A 13,886-nucleotide genomic window follows, 5' to 3' on the forward strand; every position below is an offset into this window, starting at 1 on the left:
GTTATGCAGATCTCGCATTAATAATAAGCGGAATCGCTCTGAAAGTTTCTCAGATAAGCTTAAAAATACAACGCATATTTTTTTAGCTCAGCAACTCAGCTCCAGCTTTATCTAACAAAAACGCATTCTAAAAAATCGACAAATTGATGTTTCCTGGCTGGTTTCAGTCACGGCGGTAATTCTCAAGGGAAATCCACTGCATAATAAATATTGTGCACATAACTCGATAGAAAGAACAATCCATCAAGACCGGAAAGAGTTACAGCGCAGAAACACCAGTTTCATATACTTTCCGATGCCCGAGAGTATAAACTCTGCGCTCTTTCGCGCTCCGAACTGTTGACATTTTTAGGACAGAAAAATCAATATATCTTTATTTTCTAAACCGTATTTTGAACCCAAGACCTCTGTATCCGCATCCTTATAAACCTCTAAATCAACGAGGCAGTAAAAATCGGTGAATTACTACACAAACAACTGGTAATTTTGTTTCATGTTTGTTGCCTTTGTAAGTGTTGACCCCGCACGCCTAATTGATCAAAGTATGCCCGTAATTGTCTGTCTGTCGCCGTATGACGTAAATATTAAAGATATACAGTGATGGTATGGACTAATGAGCTATTAGAAGTCAATTAGATATTAAATGAACCTTTGTATATGGATCTTTGAAATTATATAGCAATATCGTAATGGAGAAAATTTGCTGTCACAATTAAAAGCAGATTATACAGTAGGTGGAATTTTTTTTCCATTTGCCTTGTTTACTTATTAATATAAATATTTTCATTAAAGGAATTAATATATGAAATATAATGGTATTAAATGTGTTACAGGTCAAATATGACAAAAATAGATTCATTTATATTGAAAAATGACATAAATACTCCAATCTTAATGAACAATACGTAAATTGCATATAACATGCTCGACTAATAAAACATATTACTCTATCGTATTGAATAAACAAATAACCACCGATAATTTTGATATTATATTCGTACCAATTTACTGAGCATTTCATTTGTTCCAGTATATTGCCTTCAATAATTCAGAAGTACTTAAATAAAGATGATACGATTGTACCATTCGTCGCCAGACATACCATAACAACCTCTATAAACATTCTAATAAGAATATATTGTTATTACACACGTATCCTTTTCTTCTGTTTTTGTGACGCTACGCCCATACATTGTAAATTACATCTTTCTAGATAACAATGTTACCCAGCTTATATATTAAATAGAATTTGGGATGCCATTGACAAAGAAATTTGTGAAAATGAAGGGTATCTCAATCATAATTTATATCACAGACATCTTGAATATTCTATTCTATTTTATTACCTATTTTTAAAATGTGTTTTTTTTTGTTTATTTATATTTTATAATTAATTTTATACACAAAAATATAACATTAAATCAAACTATGTAAAGTTATGTAAGTATGTGACATTTTAAGATAAGTAAATATATACATATATGACTATCTCGATGAGGGTAATATAAGGCCACAGAATCCGAGGTTCAAGTTCAAACCCCATATCGAGTCAATGAAACTTTTTTAGTTTCTTAAGAAAAAATCTCAATAAGAGCCTGGAATCTGGACGTTGGAAGTGTGCACTTACACACACATACACTCCCGTGCAACAGAAAGCACGTAAAGCCGTCGGTCCTGCCTCTGAACTCTATCCGTTCGTGACGGATTTGCTGTCCGAGCATATTATGGGAGTCAGGGAACAGAGCTATGTTTGCATCGTCATCGGTAAGGACGACAGCATCATCAAGTAAATGCAATGTATTTCATTTGTTTGAATATATATAAAACCACCGTTTTTTATATTAAAAGTTTTTACTATTCCAGCAAGAGAAATTGAGTTTTACGATGAAATGAAGAGTCAAATATTAAATTTTCACTGCTTTCGCAGACGGATTATACAGATTGGACAATTAAGACCTCGCAGTAAATTTAATTGACTTAAATGTAACTGATAGACGCGACGGCTTTTGATGTTGTTGATAATGATAAATAAAAATAGAACTGATTTTGTCCTTAATTCATTCTTTGTTCACTTAAGACTGAAGATATTGCAGGGCTTATCTTAAGAACAATGTAATTATTAATTTTAAATTGTATTTTAGTAAGTAGATTACTCAAAAAAAAACACCTTAATGAATATAATACATACTGTTCTATCTACTTCTGGTTATTTGTTTTATGTTTATATATATAGTGATATTGATATATTATGTATTGTTTTTATCAAATCAAATGTATTGTTTCCTAAAACAAAAACAAAACCCTTCAAATGTGTATACATTGTACGTGCGATACACAATCATTATGCAATAATGGGTTAGAATATTATTAAATATAAAAATAAAGAACATAAGAAACATTTTCTTAAAACACAATAAAGTATTGACATTTGTAATACAAACATTAAAAGCTAAACAAAATAAATAACAATATTCCTTACTAAACACAATACTAGCACGTTATCAAATAATATTTCTTTAAAATAACAACGTTAAAATTATAAAATCAATTTGAAAAGTATACTGCAAGAAAATTCCAATCCATTGCCATCCTGGAATACATTTAAATATATTTTCAAAACTTACCTCGCCTCGAGCAAGACGCTAACAGCAAAAGGATGTTACGAGTCTCAGAACAGTTTGAGATAGTTATTCACTTCATTCGATTCAAAGAGCGTGTATTTTTTAGTTGAGAACCAATGTAGCAATGATAAAACTATGAGTTATCAGTGCTGTTATGGAACAGCGCGTGACGCAGGGCGCGAGACAGCCGACGCTTGGGCGGTTGGGCGGCGACTGCCTTCCCCGCAGGCTGCGTGCTCCTTCGAACCTCGCCCGGATATCTTCCTGTTGATCATGTACGCGACAGGTGATCCCGACACGCTTTTAATTACGAACCGAACCACTATATATGCTATAACCGATCGATTATAAATGTACCTGAAATTTCAGCACCCGATTGAATCATAATTTTTGTAAGTAATATTATAGAATAAAAATATTTATAATCGTATATAAATATGATATCTTTATTTTTAAAAGAAATACAAAACAAAAAAAGTTCAGTTATAATCTGAGTAAGATATGTTTTGATGAGAAACAGTAAATCCTTTGTGTGAGGTTTGAAATTTGATTCGATTTGCAATTTTTAAATTGTAAAACCTTAATGACATAAAATTTAGAAATTACAAATTATTTAGGTAAAAACTGTGATCAAAAAGATACTCTATCGCTTTACTAAAAAAATAAACCATATAAAATTTTAAATTAACATGGTTATTTTTATTATTAAAGTTATTAATTTCGGGATACTTACCATGTTTTTTATGTCTATATCTGTATTTTTGTGTCTCATTTGTAACAATTTTCAACAAGTAAGTGTCAAGTGTCAATTTGTAACAATAAATTCGTAGATAATGTCGAAATATCGAGCCCCACCTATCAAAAATAAAAAAAAACATAGTAAGTATCCCGAAATTAATAACTTTAGAAATAAACCATAATTTTAAAACTTAAAGGATTATGTTATTACGCCCAAGGGTTATAATAAATTTAATTGCGTTAGTCTTGTATGGAGATAAGTATATGATGTGTCAGTGAATGATATTTGACCAGTGACAGAGGTAGGCTTTGAGCCGACCTGCCTGAGTTTGTATCATCCTTGAATCATTTATTTCACCGCCAAATGTCAAAACATTTTATCGCTGCGATCTGGTATGAACGGCTACTGAGCGAGAGCATTTGTAATTAAGGATACGTAACATTTTAGATCTCATTGTTTGCAGCTAAAGTAAAATGTAGTAACTTTTTGCACTGGCAACGTTTCGTAATATAACTTACAATTCAAAGAAAAAAAAATTATCATTATTTTTAATGATTACGAAATCGAAAAAATTAAATCGATAACGTGTTCTTATATTATCTGTGCCTAAATTATATTATATCGTATGAAGTTTTGACTCACAATATAACTCTACTCTTTGCTAACCAAACTCATTAACGTTCCCAATATTATGTAGAACTCTCAAGCAGCGCATTTGCTTGTTCAATTTGTCCAATTTCTGGAGATCTAGCGCCAGAGTTTAGTTTGTTAACTTATTTAATTAGGAACCTTGATTATAAAATAACGAAAATCCGCCGTAACTAACATGTACATGTTTTTAACAACTGTTTAATTACGCGTTAATAACAAATTGCCTACCATGCTACTAAATTTTAATACATCCGAATTATTTTTTATCTGATAAGGATATTCTATACGTACCACAGTCTGTGCAAACGAACTTTTCTTCAAACATTCTTAGTAATAATTCAAATCTTAATGAGTAGCCATTAGAATGATTAGCAAAGTTTGCACACTTTTGCGCCCAAGATAAAGAAGTTACTATTAATTTTAACCTCAAAACGAAAAACCCTCTGCTTAAGGAATTATTTTATATTACAAAATTCGTTTGCTTAAAAAAAGCATTTAAAATTCCGCTTTATATTGAAAAATACATCAAATGATACTAATGCGCTTATGCTTAGCTTAATGGTACTTTGAAATTATTCAATTTTGAGTACAGAATTATTAATTATTATTTTATACAATTTAATGTATTCGTTTAACTAATCTAATAATTTTGTGGGTCATCACTTTATGATTCATTGTATATAAAGTATATTTAAGCTGTATGTTTTTTTTATGGGATAGGTTGGTGGACAAGCATATGGGCCACCTGATGGTAAGTGGTCACCATCACCCATAGACAATGACGCTGTAAGAAATATTAACTATTCCTTACTTCGTCAATGTGCCACCAACCTTGGGAACTAAGATGCTATGTCCCTTGTGCCTGTAGTTACACAACAATACTGTGTACTGTTGTTTTGCGGCAGAATATCTGATGAGTGGATGGTACTCACCCAGGCAGGCTTGCACAAAGCCCCACCCAGTGAGTAACTTATATATACATGTAACACTAAAGCACTTATATAAGTAGATAACATACAATGATACCTTGCTTGATATACCCTACAGTAAAGTTCAGCCGTTCATTTAATATAAAAACCGACAGACTCAAACAGTCAAGGTTTTAATGGAATTTATCGATTTAGCCAACTTTCAAACCTTTAATTTTATATACACCGTTACGGTCACACGTCCTATTGCATAACGCGATGCGATGTTTTCTAACTGTGAAATATTCATATCTGAATTTATCGTCTTGCACAAGTATGGTGTTTTCTGTAACTACATACCAAATTATAAATAAAAATTTTAACAAAAAGAAAAACCGAGTTTAAACAACACACTGTTTTAAAACAAATAAATATGCACTAAAAAGTAATAAAAATAATTGTGTATGCAACATATTTTTTAGAGTCCTCCTAAGTCAAATGAAATGTAAAATATTAGACTACTTAAAAGTCCATTTACGATTATATAACGTAGTTATAGTTATTGTTATATTTGGAGCCGGTGGAAAAAGTTATGAGGTAACAATCATAAAAAAAAAATCATACGAATTGATAACCTCCTCCTTTTTGAAGTCGGTTGAAAAGAATCGTGGCTGACCTAATGTCCAATTTTAACAGTAAATAATTGAATCATTTTAAAGGCAAGACAGACGCTTATAATTTTTCACAAATATAAGTCACTAGTTGTTGCCGGCGGCTTCGCTCGCGTTTTACGGGTTTGTTTGTCAAGTGTTCAAAAAAGTAGCCTATGTTCTTCCTTGCAGTTCCAATTTGCTTCGTACTAAATTTTATCAAATTCGGTTCAGTGGTTTGGTAGTGAAACAGCGATATACAGACAGACAGAGTTACTTTCACATTTATAATATCAATATAGATGAAAAGTAACAGTTCTTTGATATGACTGCAGAACAGTCAATATCTAAATATAATATTTATCTCTAAAAACACGTTTAAGTTAAGAATATTATTCTATATAACAATATAGACTAATATTATTCTTTATTCAAACCATACCAACAACTACATACAAAAAATTTGGCGCTTGCTTATTGGGCTTCCCAAGAAGTGACGCTATAATTACGTTCCCCTAGCCTTAACTTGTAATACAAGTATATAAATTGTATATAAATATAGTGAAACAAACAGTTTAAAAAAAGAATTACATACTGTGTACTATAAAAAATGGCCTCTTAATGCCACTGATTTATTTTATTAAAATCATCAAAATAACTACATATGTTATACCACATTGAGTGAGTCGAGATAGCCCAGTGGTTGGCAGTGGTTAGAACGCATGTATCTTAACCGATGATTGCGGGTTCAAACCCAGGCAAGCACCGCTGATTCATGTGATTAATGTCTTTTTAATTCATCTCGTGCTCAGCAGTGAAGGAAAACATCGTTACGAAACCTGCATGTGACAAATTTCATAGATATTCTGCCACATGTGTATTCCACCAACCCGCATTGGAACAGTGTGGTTCAATATGTTCCAATCCTTCTCCTCAAAGGAAGAGGAGGTTTTTAGCCCAGCAGTGGGAATTTACAGGCTGTTGTTGTTGTTGTTGTTGTATACCACATTGACCAAACGACATCTATCAGGTAAGTTACAGTTTGATCATTTTTCTGTACGTTTTACCTGTTGAAGTACTTCATTGAAAAATATTATAGAAAAAAGACTGAAAATTATCGATATAAAATTCCTATAACATCGCTGCTTAGACTATAGTAACTAGTGAAGTCTGAGTAGAACATATTTGTTTAATATATTTTTTAATTTACTTACTTTAATGTTAAGTATCAATACGCAAAATGAAATGTTGGATACCTACATTTAATCATTTATTACAACACTACGCCTTACTAGTTTGTAGTTACTACAGCGGAATGTCAACTACATCGCTGGCACGCGCATTTTACTGACATCTTTCGCGGTATATCAATTCAAAAATAGCAGCATTATTGTCACCTTATTACGCCCCAGGAAGCTTTATTCAAGCAATTAATATTTTCACTAATCAGTAATTTATTTATTTAAATTATTAATTAGTGTATTTTAATGTTTAAAACATGAAATTCAACTACTATAATTATACCTATAATGTCTAAAGTCCTAATTATATCTCTATCGAATCGATCACTAACACATAACATGGTGTCAAAAAGCTATACCGAAGAACGAAAATCTACATATTCTATTTGTAAAGGGTGACCTTAGCAGTTTCAACGACTAGAGACTTATATTGCTTCTCTCTGTAATAAAAAACTTGGTAAAATACTTTCAAAACAAAAACGCTAGGTTTCGCTCCGATACATTGTGTATCTGTCAGACACAGACGCTTCACGTCGTACTCGGAATACCCGAAACAATTTCAAAGATAAATTATCCTCTGTTTGTTGACTTGGATAATACTTTTGATACCGTAAATCGTTTTATGGCTTCATCAAGCGATTGAAGTTCCCTAAAACTTATTCAGCTTTGTTATATACTCCAGATTGAAACTGGGATTACCAAGAACAAAGGTAAACAGAAAACGTATCGCTTCCTTTACTCTTCCTAGTAGTACTAGACAGGGCAATTCTTTGAATCAATATGTGTGGTGTGCGCAAAATGGATACTTGATTTGGAAAACGCCTAATACTCACAGTCTTTGCATATTAATTCACAGACGCGTTGACATGCAGAACAAGAAAAAAAGACGGATAAAAATTAACCAATATGGAGCTTATAACGACATATACAATACAAGGTAGTAACAATATATATAGGGGTATGGACACGTATGTAACAGATAAAACCCAACTACTCATAACTAATCAAAGTCATGTCAACTACTGAAGAAACTTACAGAAACAACGTTTTTTATGGTATAGATTGGCGGACGAGTATATGGGCCACCTGATAGTAAGTGGTCACCCATAGACAATGACGCTGTAAGAAATATTTAGTATTCCTTACCCAGACGGGCTTGCACAAAGCCCTACCACCAAGTAAACAGCAACTGAAGCCGATGTTTGAAGAATCAAAGAGCAAGTTTTAGATCAATTTCATATTTTAAAATATTACAATCAGACACTTCAATTTTATTATATGTAATGTGTAATTTTATGTTAATGTACTGTGATATGAACAACCCAAATCACTTGGTACATAAACGAATCTTTTTCAACAAAAGTTTAACTATTTCAAATTTAAACTGAAGTTATTTGAATAACTTTAGAACTTACTAGGCGGATAATTTTTTTAAGATGAACGAAATGGCTGACATTTGGCTTATCAAATTAAATAATTTAACATCTCGACACTGAAGTTAAATGAAATAACATGATTACATCTTCATCAAATATAACATGTAGGCTGATTATGATTGCTTAAAAATGTATATGTTTTAATGAATTAATAATGAATTGGTATATTCAAATGTAAAAGTATTTTGACATTTGAATATACCAATTCATATTATAACGAAACAAGAATATATTAGGCTCTATATACTGCCGATTTATATTTTAGCGAAATTCTAAATGCTATATTCTAAACCTCTATTTCTGTACATCAAATCTTGTATATATTTTTTATATTAAATCTTTGTCTCGTCTATTTCGGTATAAATAATTTTATTCGACGACCTCCGTGCTCGAGAGTAGTGTGTACACCGGTTTTCATAGATACGCCACTCCGAGGTGCCGGTTCGATTCCCGGTTCAGTCGATACAGAGAAAGTTCATTTGTGTTCTATTTCGTCTTAAGTCTGTGTGTTTGTGGTACTGTCTTTACTTCTGATTTCCATAACACAAGTACTTTAGCTACTTTCATTGGGATCAGTGCAATGTGTGTGATGTTGACCAATATTAACTTATTTTTTTATTCATAGTACCCATCATTTAACTCTAACTGACTTTGAACAATTAATGTTTTCTATTATGTAGTGAAACTATCTATAGTAGATAAAATAAATATAAGAAGTAAAATATAAGTTAATATCATAGCATCAAGAGTCTAACCATAAAGTTAATACTTTCTTCCTGAGGTATAGGCGATATTATAATAAAATTTCGCAGATACTTTTGCAGTTGCCCCGTAAGTTGCCGTCCCATAAGAACCCGTTAATATTAGATTTAAAAAAATCCCTATAAAACATTATATGACTACAGAGTACAATACTAAGTGGCTGCCCACTGCCTGTCTGTCCCTGTGCTTGCATCTTTGAAAATAACGCAACGGATTTTGATGCAGTTTTTTTTTAATATATAAAATGTTTCAAGAGGAAGTTTTATACGTATAATACATGCATAATGTGATATCGTAAATAAGTTTAATTCAGTTCAGTTCAGAAAGAACCATTGTAATAAATTTTTATCCCTTTTTTTGCTTGGCTATGGGTTATTTACGAAACACTTTTAAGCAATAACGCATGAACTCTAATCCAATAAAATATTAATACATTGTGCATTCAAAATAAATTAATAGTTTGTTGTCATAAATGATAAATAAATTCGGTTGTATACAGTTGATATATATATGATATGTGATTTGGCAAACGAAAATGACTACCGAAATTCTTACTAAATTTCTAGAGAGAATGTATTAATCAAAACCGGTGGCTTTAAATCTAATGAAATCTTGTTAATTGTAGATTCAAAATTGCCCCTCAGCTTTGCCTTTAACAATATTAATAACTTCTTATTCTATTTCAATCGTTTTCGTTAAGAACGATATTCCTAAATACCTTTGAATGAGTTGAGATAGATTCGATATATTTATTTAAAAAAATGGCTTCGGATTACAAATTATGTAAGACAAATAATGCACCAAGTATTCGAGCTATTCCAAAATTAAGTGACACGACGTGGGATGTAGTTCAAACAGTACAGACAATTCGGTCTGTTTCTAATTTAACGAGGATACACTAGTAGAGCTCGGGACCAAAGAAGTGTTTGAAATTTTACCATTAAAGCTGTTGATTATATTTTGCGCAGGGGACCTGAATACTGAATTTGTAATCAGACTTAGGACATGGTTTGTTTTGATCTAATTCTGTAATGAAATGTCCAAAAGATTACGAACATATGCTACACTAAAATAACGTATATTATTATTTAACTAAATGTAATGTGTAATAGACATAAAGAATTACATACGTTGTACATCGTTGTGTTCTGGCTTGTATTGTAAACGGTGTAATAACTAGTAAAAAGTACATATTAAATGTTTCCAAGATTGATAGCGCATTAACGATGTATTGAATGGTTAGTATTTCTTAAAACCTTAATATCAATGGGTGACGGTGAGCACATACTATCATGTGTCCATTTGGACGACCTCATAATTACTAAAAATAAAATCAATCAAATGGGTTCCTTTTCTTACAAACAGTATGTTCCTTTCATAATTTTAAGCTTAACATCTTTAACGCTAGACATTATTAGGGAAATGTTGTTAAGAATATCCAGTACACAAATAATTAGCCATTACAACCAAAATCAAAATCAAAGTATTCTTTATTCAAGTAGAATCATAAAACCAACTAAACATATGCAGTGTTATTATATAAAACAGAAAATATAAAATTTAGTTGGTATAAGAATAAATAATATAGGTATAACCTATATAGTTTAGTATATATACGTCAGTTTAATATTTTAGAAAGGTTAATATAGTTTACACCCATAAAGATGTATTACTTCGAATGTTACCATCAAAATTTAATTTTAAATTTTTAGTGATAAGTCGATGGTGTAACTTTTACAATAAATAACTAAATGTGGCAATATTGTTTACTGAAAAACATAATTCGCATTAAGCCGAAAATATTACTGTGTTCCCAATTTCGCTTACAAAGAAATTTCTTTTTATACTTTTCTAAATATTTATATGTCGTTTACATGGTATAAGACACTTGACGTCAAAGGAGTGAGCCGTAAATGATTGTGAGTCATAAACAGTCCTGTCCTTTAACTAAGTCGTTAAGGTTTATTACGAGTCGACGATAAAGCCCAATATTGAATATTAACATTTATCTCATCAAACGATAACGGGAAATCGTAAACATGTTTTGAACAATAACGTGTTTGTTTGCGAAATATTCGACTATTAGACTTGTTTTCACTTGTTCAAACATCAACTAAATCTCTAAGGAGACTTAGCGTGAATTATTGAGCAAGTGAGCAAACTTTGTAAAAGAGTACCTCGTTTTAGGGTGCTCCTATTTGATATAGCTCTCAGAGTTGTACAACAAAGAGATTGGAACGCATTAAGCTCTATTTATCGTTCAAACATTATGAGACCGAAATTAAAAAAGCACGTACATAAATCAAATCAAATCAAAATAAACTTTATTCAAGTAGGCTTTTACAAGCACTTTTGAATCGTCATTTTACAATTAAGTGAAACTACCACCGGTTCGGAAAGAAGTTTCTACCGAGAAGAACCGACAAGAAACTCAGTAGTTACTCTTTTTTAACATTTAAAACAATATTTTATGAACTAATGGAGCAGCGAAGGCAAGCACTTCACTTGACTTTAGCGCTCTTATTATATAATCTATCATGAATCAGTAAAATTAACTATTGTAGTGTTCCTTTTAAACAGCAAGTGAGCCAGTGTAATTATAATATAACTCAAGTCACCAAACAAAGGAACACCCCATCTGTCAATTATAAACCAGAAACAGTCTGATAACAATTAATCAAAGTTTGTCTAGTTAGGGCAGGCTTCGCAAGCTCGCACTCATAGCAAGCATAATCATGATAGAATCGTGAGCGAATTACTCATTCTGGACTTCCTGTTATAGCTTTACTTAACTTATAATTAATCAAATGATTTTGAATTTTGAAAGAAAAATCATAACTAAATAACATATAGGAAACACAAAACAAAAAAAATCAGTTATTGAGAGTGGTGAGTACACCGGTTTTCATGGGTACGCCACTCCGAGGTCCCGGGTTCGATTCCCGGCCGAGTCTGTTGTCTTGGGTCTGGGTGTCTGTGGTATCGTCGTTTCTTCTGATTTTCCATAACACAAGTGCTTTAGCTATTTATTTTATATTTATTATTGGGATCAGAGTAATGTATGTGATGTTATTTATTTATCAAAAATGTAAGTTGTAATGATCTTAAAGTCTTAGATCTTAAATCTTAATTTTTATTTTTAAATACACAATTTTTTAGTTAAATATTTATATTACTATTCTGCTACTCAACGCTTTGATACGGTTTCCACTAATAGAAAGAGAGATAAGCGAGCGATGTATAATTTGAAAATATTTCATAAAAAATATGCAAACAACTGTTTTGTTTTACTTACAAGGCTAACTGACTATGCATGTGTATACTGATAGCCATTTTCTCTAATTAACGTGTTTTTTTTATTCAAATATATTTATTATTTAACTTCGGTAAATGTCAAAATAAATCAAATCATATTGTTTAAAATATTATTTTTACAATTAATCATTTCAATGAGTACTTTAGAAGTCGTACGCTGCTTGAAAATGGCTGGTTGGATAAATAAAATTTTAACAAAAAGAAAAACCGACTTCAAACAAAACAGTATTTTAAAACAAATTAAAATGCACTAAAAAGTAATAAAAATAATTGCATATTTAAGATATTTTTGAGAGTCCTCCTAGGTAAAATGAAATGAAAAATATTAGACTACTTAAAAGTCGATTTACGATTATATAACGTAGTTATAGTTATTGTTATATTTGGAGCCGGTGTCAGCCACAGGCACACGCTTCAACAATCAAAAGAAAGAAGCGATACGTGCCTCTTGATTGACCCAGTATAATATCGTATAAAAGGTAATTTGTAAGAAACATTTCTTAAAGTATTCTCGTATTGTTTTTTGATAGGTATAGTATAGGGTTGGCTGACACCGACTCCAAGTATAGCAATAATTATAACTACATTATATAATCGTAAATCGTCTTTTAAGTAGTCTAATATTTTTCATTTCATTTTACCTAGGAGGACTCTCAAAAATATCTTAAATATGCAATTATTTTTATTACTTTTTAGTGCATTTTAATTTGTTTTAAAATACTGTTTTGTTTGAAGTCGGTTTTTCTTTTTGCTAAAATTTTATTTATTTTTTGATTTTAAGTGAGGCTGATGTAGACTAACATTTTTTTCTTAATATGGATATATTAAGCGTGCCGTTTATATGAATCAGAAACTACTTCAGGAACAATTTCAAAAGAAACTTTCGAATAAAGCAAAAATAGACTTTCGAAAATGCGGCTTGAATACGTCATGCGGCATAAACTACAAGGTACCACCCTTCAATGAGCTGTAATCGACCTCAGTAAAATAACTTTGCAAAAGAGCTATTTGTATGCTATGTCATACATCATATGACATCACATCATATACACAAAATTTAATGAAAGACAGAAAGAAATTCTGCCCCAAATCGCACCCTAACTGTAAGCCGTTTAGGAGTTCCGTCAATACATAGTATAAAACAAAGTCGCTTTCTCTGTCCCTATATCTTAAAAACTACGCAACGGATTTTGATGCGTTTTTTTTTAATAGATAGTGTAATTCAAGGGGAAGGTTTGTGTATATAATAAATGAACAATATAGTAAAGAAACACTGACAATTTTAGAAGTTTGCAATGTGATGTCGTAAATAAACAAATTCTTTAGTACATTTAGTATCAGTATTGCATCCGTGAGAAGTCGGGGCGGGTCGCTAGTTGATTATAATATTCGATTATGACAATTACATGAACATAACCACGTTCCGGAAGGTGATTCAAATATCCAAGTAACCCATAAATAAAAGATTCGACCGAGTATTGCTAACGTGCTCCTCAGAATTGTTCCGTTCCCTTCCGTTCCCTTAATTTGTCATGGATCCTGTGCTCAGAACCTTACCAAACT

At 31.3% G+C, this 13,886-nt stretch overlaps 1 protein-coding gene across 1 annotated transcript in view; it reads right to left on the reverse strand.

Moving 5' to 3' along the window:
• Positions 1-2,817, reverse strand: part of LOC124536503 (BAI1-associated protein 3) — a 104,761-nt gene extending 101,944 nt beyond the window's left edge. Inside the window, exon 1 of the mRNA XM_047113059.1 lies at positions 2,625-2,817. The gene's annotated coding sequence lies outside the window, so the exon portion shown is untranslated. The remainder of the gene's footprint in view (positions 1-2,624) is intronic.
• Between the last annotated feature and the right edge of the window lie 11,069 nt (positions 2,818-13,886).

This window comes from Vanessa cardui, chromosome 16, assembly GCF_905220365.1.
Source record: "Vanessa cardui chromosome 16, ilVanCard2.1, whole genome shotgun sequence".
Lineage (NCBI taxonomy): Eukaryota > Metazoa > Arthropoda > Insecta > Lepidoptera > Nymphalidae > Vanessa > Vanessa cardui.